The sequence below is a fragment of the Microcebus murinus genome, chromosome 6, assembly GCF_040939455.1.
Source record: "Microcebus murinus isolate Inina chromosome 6, M.murinus_Inina_mat1.0, whole genome shotgun sequence".
Classification (NCBI taxonomy): domain Eukaryota; kingdom Metazoa; phylum Chordata; class Mammalia; order Primates; family Cheirogaleidae; genus Microcebus; species Microcebus murinus.
This window is the reverse complement of record NC_134109.1, coordinates 2,641,707-2,648,642: the sequence shown is the minus strand read 5'-3', so window position 1 is coordinate 2,648,642 and position 6,936 is coordinate 2,641,707.

The window sequence follows — 6,936 nt, the reverse complement described above, 5'->3', positions numbered from 1 at the left end:
CCGCCGTGAGCCAGGCCGCCCAGGCAGGGGGGCGCGACCCACGCCACCCCGGGGTGCCAGCCTGGTGAGTGGGCGTATGGGCGGGCCCTGCGGCGGGCAGGTGTGCCCATGGGCAGGGCAGGCCTGGGCTGGTGGGGTGGCTCTCCAAGGCCGGTGGGCAGCTCTGTGCCTGGTTAGAGGCCCAGCTGGGGCTGAAATGAGGTGTCTGCACCCCCAGCCGGTTCCCGGCCTGAACTTTAAGCACTCCCGCAGGGCAGCACGCCCAGGCCCAGGCCCCAGCTCCTGAGCACGGCCGGGTGCGCAGGGCCTCCCTCCCGCCGCCCCCGCCCTGACCGCCTTGCTGGGCGTGAGGATCCATGGCAGCGGCCTCCCTCTGGGAGCCCCTGGCCTCAGTGCCTCCCTAACTGCCCGCGTGAGAACTTCTGCCTGTCGCCCGTCTCTCGGGCTCCTGGGTGGGGGTTCGGGGGGACCGGCCCAGCCTGAGCACATGTGCTCCGTGGACACTGGGCAAAAGGGTGACCCCAGAGCTGGCCCCTGGCCCTGGGTGCAGCTGGGCTCCTCAGCCTGTTCCCAGGCCCGGCTGGCACGGCCGGCACTGCCGCCACAGCCTCCCGTCCTCGCCCAGACCTGGCGTGCCCAGGCCTCGCACGACCAGGCGGCACCACATGAGCACGGCGGCCCCGGGAAGCCTTTGCTTCACCCTGACCAAGGCCCATGAGGGGCACACGGGGCCTGGGAGCCAGGAGCCCCACTGTCACGGGCAGGCTGGCACCCTCAGAGGGCCTGCTGGAGGCACGGGGGTGAGGCCACCTCCGGGATGGCACAGACGTGCCACCCCCCGCCCCGACGTCCTGGCTGCTCTCACACTCAGCAGCTCTCGGAAGTGCCCACCCTCACTGCACTCCCGAGGGACGGGGCAGAGCCACTGCCCACGGCCACGACACACTCAGCACTTCTCTCAGGCCCTGGGAGCCCCAGATTGTGAAAGCTGCGTGTGGCTCTCGTCACCCCACACGGCAGCACCCTCCCCCAGCAGGTGCCAACCTGCCAGCGTAGAAACGCCTACTGATCCCGAGTGTCCCATGGGGAGCACTTGCCAAGCTGGCTCTCGCCCAAGTGGGTCACTGATGGAGCCTGGTGGAGCCAGCCCGGGCGACGGGGGCCGGGAGCGCCTGGCGGTGGGCAGAGGGCAGCTCCCCACAAGGCGGGGCGCCGGCCCCATCCTCAGGCCCCTCCGCACACCTGTGGGGTGCAGAGCGCCAGGACAGCTCCTGGCCTAGGCCAGCGTCTCAGACAGCTGTGAAAAGTCGCAGGCACGGCTCTGGAAACTCCTCTGGGGCCATTCTGTGCCCCTCCGGCCGGGGCCAGCCTGGCCCTGGGGAAGTGGGCTCCTCCGAGAGTCCCAGAAGCAGCCCTGGCCCCCTCGGCACCGGGCCGGGAGACCTGCCTCCCTGGGCCTCCCACTCTTTAGTGTGAGATGGGTACGGCCAGGACAGATGACAGTTTTGGACACTCACATTCTGCACATGTTGGCTCTTTTTATCCTCACTCTGCCCCCGAGGAGGGCACGGGGGCATCATCCCTCCCATTTTACAGCTGAAGAAACTAAGGCACGAAATGGTCCAGTCCTGTGCCCAGGGTTGCCCTGGTGCCAGCAGAGCTGGGCTATAAACCTGCCTCGCACCAGGGCCAGCCCCTTGTCCCTTGCCACAGCGGGAGGCTGGAGAGACACAGGAACACGGCACGGCCAGGCCGGTTCTGGAGCAACCAGGCTCACACCTGGCAATTTCCCACGGGGGGCGGCCTCAGCTCCCACAGCCCATCCAGAATCGCCCCACAGCACGGTTATCTCTGGGAAACATCTCCCCTCCTCCCCCTCATCGCAGCCACCATCTGTTTCCCAGCGTCTTCTACCCTGAGATCAGACTCCCCAGTCGAGTGCCCCCCGGGTAAAGATAACCTGACCTGGCTTGCATGCCAGGAAGTTCCCCTTCTGGTCACACCTCAATATTTCCTGCTGCAAGTGGGAGGCACAGGTGCTTGTCACCGCCTTCTCCCCTGTCATCAGTCCCCCTGATGCTGGAGATGAAGAGCTGGCTTGCTGGGTGAGGGGGAGCCCACCCAGGCCGGGGGTGTTGGGAGGGGTCGCTCCGGGCTGGGCTGGATGGCTTCGAGCTGAGAACAGGAGAGGTTCAGCCCACGCAGTGGTGGAGTGTGGTGGGGCAAACTCTCAAGCTCCTCTTGCGGGTCACAAGCCTTCGTGTCCCCCATTCTGCTTCACCCCCCCGGACTGAGCAGAGACCCATAGGCGTGCAGTCCCTTCCCCAGCAGGACCGTGCAACCTCTGTGAAGGCACACGCTTCCCCGAGCCTCGGTCTCCCCAACTGCAAATGGAAATACTAAAACCTTTAGGGTGTACGACACACAGCACACACAGCACGTGTGAAAACGTCTAGGGGCCAGTCACAGTTTGGAAGCTGCGTCCTGGCCCAGGGCCAACTGTGACTCCTGAGCACTGAGCACCGGCTCTTCAGGCCGGCTGGTGGCCACGTGCGGCCACTCTGCTCCGGAGTGAATGTTGGCCACCCCTGCTGCCCAGCCCCGTGCTGTCACACCAGTGGCTCAAGACTGGGGCAAAGACCTTAGGGTGTCACCTCCTCCGGAACTCTACTTCCTAAAGCCGGAGCCCTCCCCACTAGCTCGCGTGCCGCCCCCCCCATGGGCAGCACAGCTGAGTCCCTGGGAGGCAGCGTTGGTCAGGCCCGGACACCTCCAGGTGACTAAGTGGGCAGGGCCGCACCAGAGCACTGGGGCTCCCGTGGGTTGACGGGTGGGGGCAAAGTTCAGGCTCCTGCCTTGGGCGGGGTGGGGCGCGGACCTCACCGTGTGCCTGTGTGGGGACAAGGGGCAGCCCGGCCCTCGCCACCTGCTGAGAGAGGCAGGGGTCTGAGAACCAGAACCGGCCAGGCACGGTCCCCCCTCCAGTTTCACTTTCCCTTTCTGCCCTCCTCCCTGCCCCTCCCACAGAGTCCTTTGAAGTGAGAGGGGCGGGATGGGTGTGCCCCAAGGCCAGGCCGGCTTCCCCCGGGGCAGGGAACCCGGTCCTGGGCTCCCGTCTGGCCCTGGTCCTCCCTACCCGGCCCGCCTGGGCGCCGGCTCGGCCAGCGTGGACCCCCGCCCCGCTTAGTGGGCCGGCGCCCCGGGTCCCAGGCGAGACGGCTCGGGCGTGGCCAGGTGCGCCCAGGCTGGGCGCTGGAGGCGGGGCGCCGGGCGGGGCGGGCGGCGGTGAGTCAGGGCCACCCCCGCGCGGGCGCGCCGAGCAGGTCCCAGGGCCGTGGCCGACCCGCCGCGCGACCCGCGGCCCGAGCCGCCCTGCCCGGAAGAACCGGTCGGGCCAGCGCGGCGCGGGCGCATTCCGGCGCCGGGGGAGGGCGGCCCCGCGGCTTAAAAGGCGCCGCCGCGCTGGCCGCCGCCGCACGGAGCGCAGCCCGCCCGGCACGCGGGCCCGCGGGACGAGGGGACGCCGCGCGGCGGGGCTGGGCCGGGCCGGGCGCTGCGCGCTCCCTGCGCCCGCCGGGGCGTCGGGGACAGCGCGGAGGGCTGCGGCTGGGCGGCGGGCGCGGCCGCACGGCGACGGGGCGCAGGGCGACGCGGCGGTCCCGAGGGCGCTGGGGGCTTTTCTCTCCGCAGCAGGGCGAGCCGACGGTGTCGCGGACTCGCGCGCTGGGTCCAGTGGTTCTTAACAGTTCAACAGTTCTGTAGCGCAATTGTGAAATGTTTAGGACCACTAGACCCGGCGGGCCTGGCGGCGGTGACAGCAACGGAACGCCCCACGCGGGGTCGGGAGTCAGGGTCGGAGTCAGGGGCAGGGGTGCGCGGGGGCCAACTGAGAGGAGCCCACCGACCTGGCTCTGCGCACCCCAGCGGGGCTGGAGCCCCAGGCGCGGCGCCCAGCACACCCTGGGGTTCAGGGCTGGCCCCGTCTGCCGCAAGGGGCGACCCTGGCCCTGGGCGCGGCCCGGGAACTCAGAGCAGCAGGGAGGTGGCGGGGCGGGGCTGGGCCGAGCTCTGGGAACTGCCGGGGTGGGGGCGTGCTGGGTCGCCCACACTCTGCTCCTGGCGCTTTGCCGGCCTGGAGACGCCACCCTCTAGGCCCCAGGGCCGTCACCCTTCTCAAAACTCTGCCCAGTTCCCACCCAGGACTGGCGCTAGGCCCCGCAGGGCTCACCAGCCCTCCTTGCCCTGGGCTGGTGACGGCAGCCGCACCTTCCCAGGAGAGCTGGGAGTTGTACCTGCTCTCCGCTCCCTGGGCCTGTGGGGAGCTGGGTGGTGGGGGGGGGCAGCGAGCGCATCTGGAATGAATGAAGGACTCTGAGAAACAGACTGGTGTTGGCAGGAAGGCTGGAGACCACACCCCAGGTAGTAGAGACAGGCCCAGATGTGGGCGGATGGGTCTGCCACCCTGGGCCAGAGCCTCCCTCTTGCGGCCTCAGCCTCCTCTCTCAAGTGGGCCTTGGCAGCATCCGCTGGGGAGGTCCGGGCGGGAGTCCATGGCAGGCTCCAGGTGGCCTTGGGGGGGCTCAGCAAAGGGCCCTTCCCTGGGTGGCTTCTGCTCCTGGGCTGCCTGGAGACGGGCGGCCCTGCTGGGAGCCTGCCCGGCCGCTCTCTGACGCACCCTCTGGATGCTAGGGTCCCCTCCAGTCCCCACCTCCTTGGCCCAGTGTTCAGGGAGCTGCCGGGCATCCTGGGTGGGGCTTGAGGCTTGAGGTTGAGGCCTCCTCGGGCGTTTCCTGGCAGGGTGGCCTTGGACCAGTCACCTGCCCTCTCTGAGCCCCGCCTGCACACGCGGTGGCGTTGCTATGAGGATGCAAGAGGTAGCTGGGGCTGTACCGGGAGGGGGGCGGCCACCGGACGGCAGCTCCCTGCCACCCACGCGGAGGGAGTGGTGTTCCCAGGAGTGTCCACCCCTGGCCGTCACCTTCTCCTGCTGCTAAGCAGACGCCACTGTGGCCACCTTTCAGGCTCTGGCATGAGGGCTTGGGGTCTCCAGCAGGATCGGCAGCGCCACACCAGGTCTGTGGGGCCCAAGGCTCTTGTCCGTCCGTGACACCGCCCTGCTGCCACTGACAGCCACGGCCACGGCCACGTGGGGGCAATGCCGTTTCACAGCGTGTCCTCCCTGTGCCGTGGGCAGGGCCCTCAGCGGCTCTGAGAGGGGCTGGGGCCGGGGTTGGAGAGGTGGCGGGATGTTTCTGTTCAGAGCTCTGCATCATCTGGGTGGTGCAGATGTGCGTTAGGGACTGGTACAATAAACCTGTTCCAAGCAGTGCCGTGTCCTTGCGGCTCGCTGTCCCCTGAAGCCTCGCGTGGTTTCTCCCTCCCAAACACACCAGCTTTTCCTTCTGACCCTGGAGAAGCGGAAAGGAGGATGGTTGGAGAGGGGGTGGCCCGGTCCTCACCCTGCCCCTCTCCCAGCCTCACCCCTGCGTCTGGCACTTTGATCTCGGCTTGTGTGGGTGGGGGGGCTCTGGCGGCTCCCCAGGAGCCAGCGGGTGCAAGGGTGGGGCCCTGCTGTGGGGACTGGCCATGGGAGTGGGCAAGGCGGGAGGGCTGAGGGGTGGAGGCGACAGAGGACCCTTCCCCCACCCTTCCCCTCTGCCCCAGGCATGGGAGACTGAGAGTCGGCTCTGCCACCTGTAAGCAAGTGACCTTGGCAAGTCCCTTACCCTCTCCGAGCGCCTATGTCTTCTCTTGCAAGAGGAAGTGGGCTTGCTGGGGGTCCTCAGAGAAGATGCAGCAAACTCTCTGGGTGTCATCTGGGGCAAAGCTGGAGCCACCACAGGGACTGGTCGTACCTCATGGTCGGGGGTCTGTAGGGGGCTCCCTGGAGGGGCCTTGGAGGATCGGCAGACAGCCCCAGGTGGCGATGGGGTGTGGTCTTGCAACAGGCCCCGTCTGTCCCTGGGGCCACCACGGCTCCTACTTTGCAGAGACCAGACCTACCTGTGCTTCCCTGCACCCCCAGCCCCTCCTGTCTGCCCCCTCCCTCAGGCAGAGAATGCCAAGGGTCCCCAGTGTCCGTTCCCCTCCGAGAGGAAGCCGGGCACAGCCCCTCTGCCAGAGGCCACTTGCCAGCCCCTCCCTGGGCTGCTGGTGTGGGCGCATGGCTGGATTCCGCCCGGGTGGGGGTGCACGTTCTGGGTTGCCCTTGGAGCCTGTCCAGAGCCTACTTCCTCTCCCTGTCTGGTGGAACCTGGACCCCACGGTGCCGACTTGCGGTGGCGGGGCAGAGGGAGGGCCACGCCGGGCACAGCGCCACTGACCAGCTGGGCCAGGTCTGCCTGGGATTGTCCGGGCTGAGCACTGACAGTCTCGTGTTCTGGGAGAGTCGGTCACCCTGTCCTGGACCAGCCGGTGGGCCATGCTGCGCTGGCCACTTGGGCCACTTAGCAGCGTGTCTTTTCCATAAGAGAGATTAACCTGTGTTTTTAAAGTCGTGGTTACTGCGTTCTCTATTAAAGTAGCTAAACCAGTATGCTCAGTGCGTGGTTCTGAGTCACGGGGAGGGGGACACAGAGGCCCAGGCTCCGCGAAATAGGAGCGGCTGGGACTCTGTGTCTTCCCCAAGCTCCCAGGTGACAAATGCCAAGGCTGGGAACCACTGTCCTAGGTGGTCAGGAAGACACTTAGGTCAGGAAGACACGGCCTCAGGAAGACAAAAGGGTGGGAAGAGGAGGGGGACAGGCCCCCGACCTGGGGCCTTGGGAGTGGTTCAGGCCTCTGGTCCCCAGGGGGGTGGGAGCCCAGAGCAGAAGCTGCCGCTCGGCCCCTCTGCCCCATAGTGCGGCAGGGACCCCAGCCCCCACTGCCCAGGGACCCAGACTGAGGCCGGGTATGGGAGAGGGCCTGCGCAGGCTCACAGCGGGTCCAATTCTG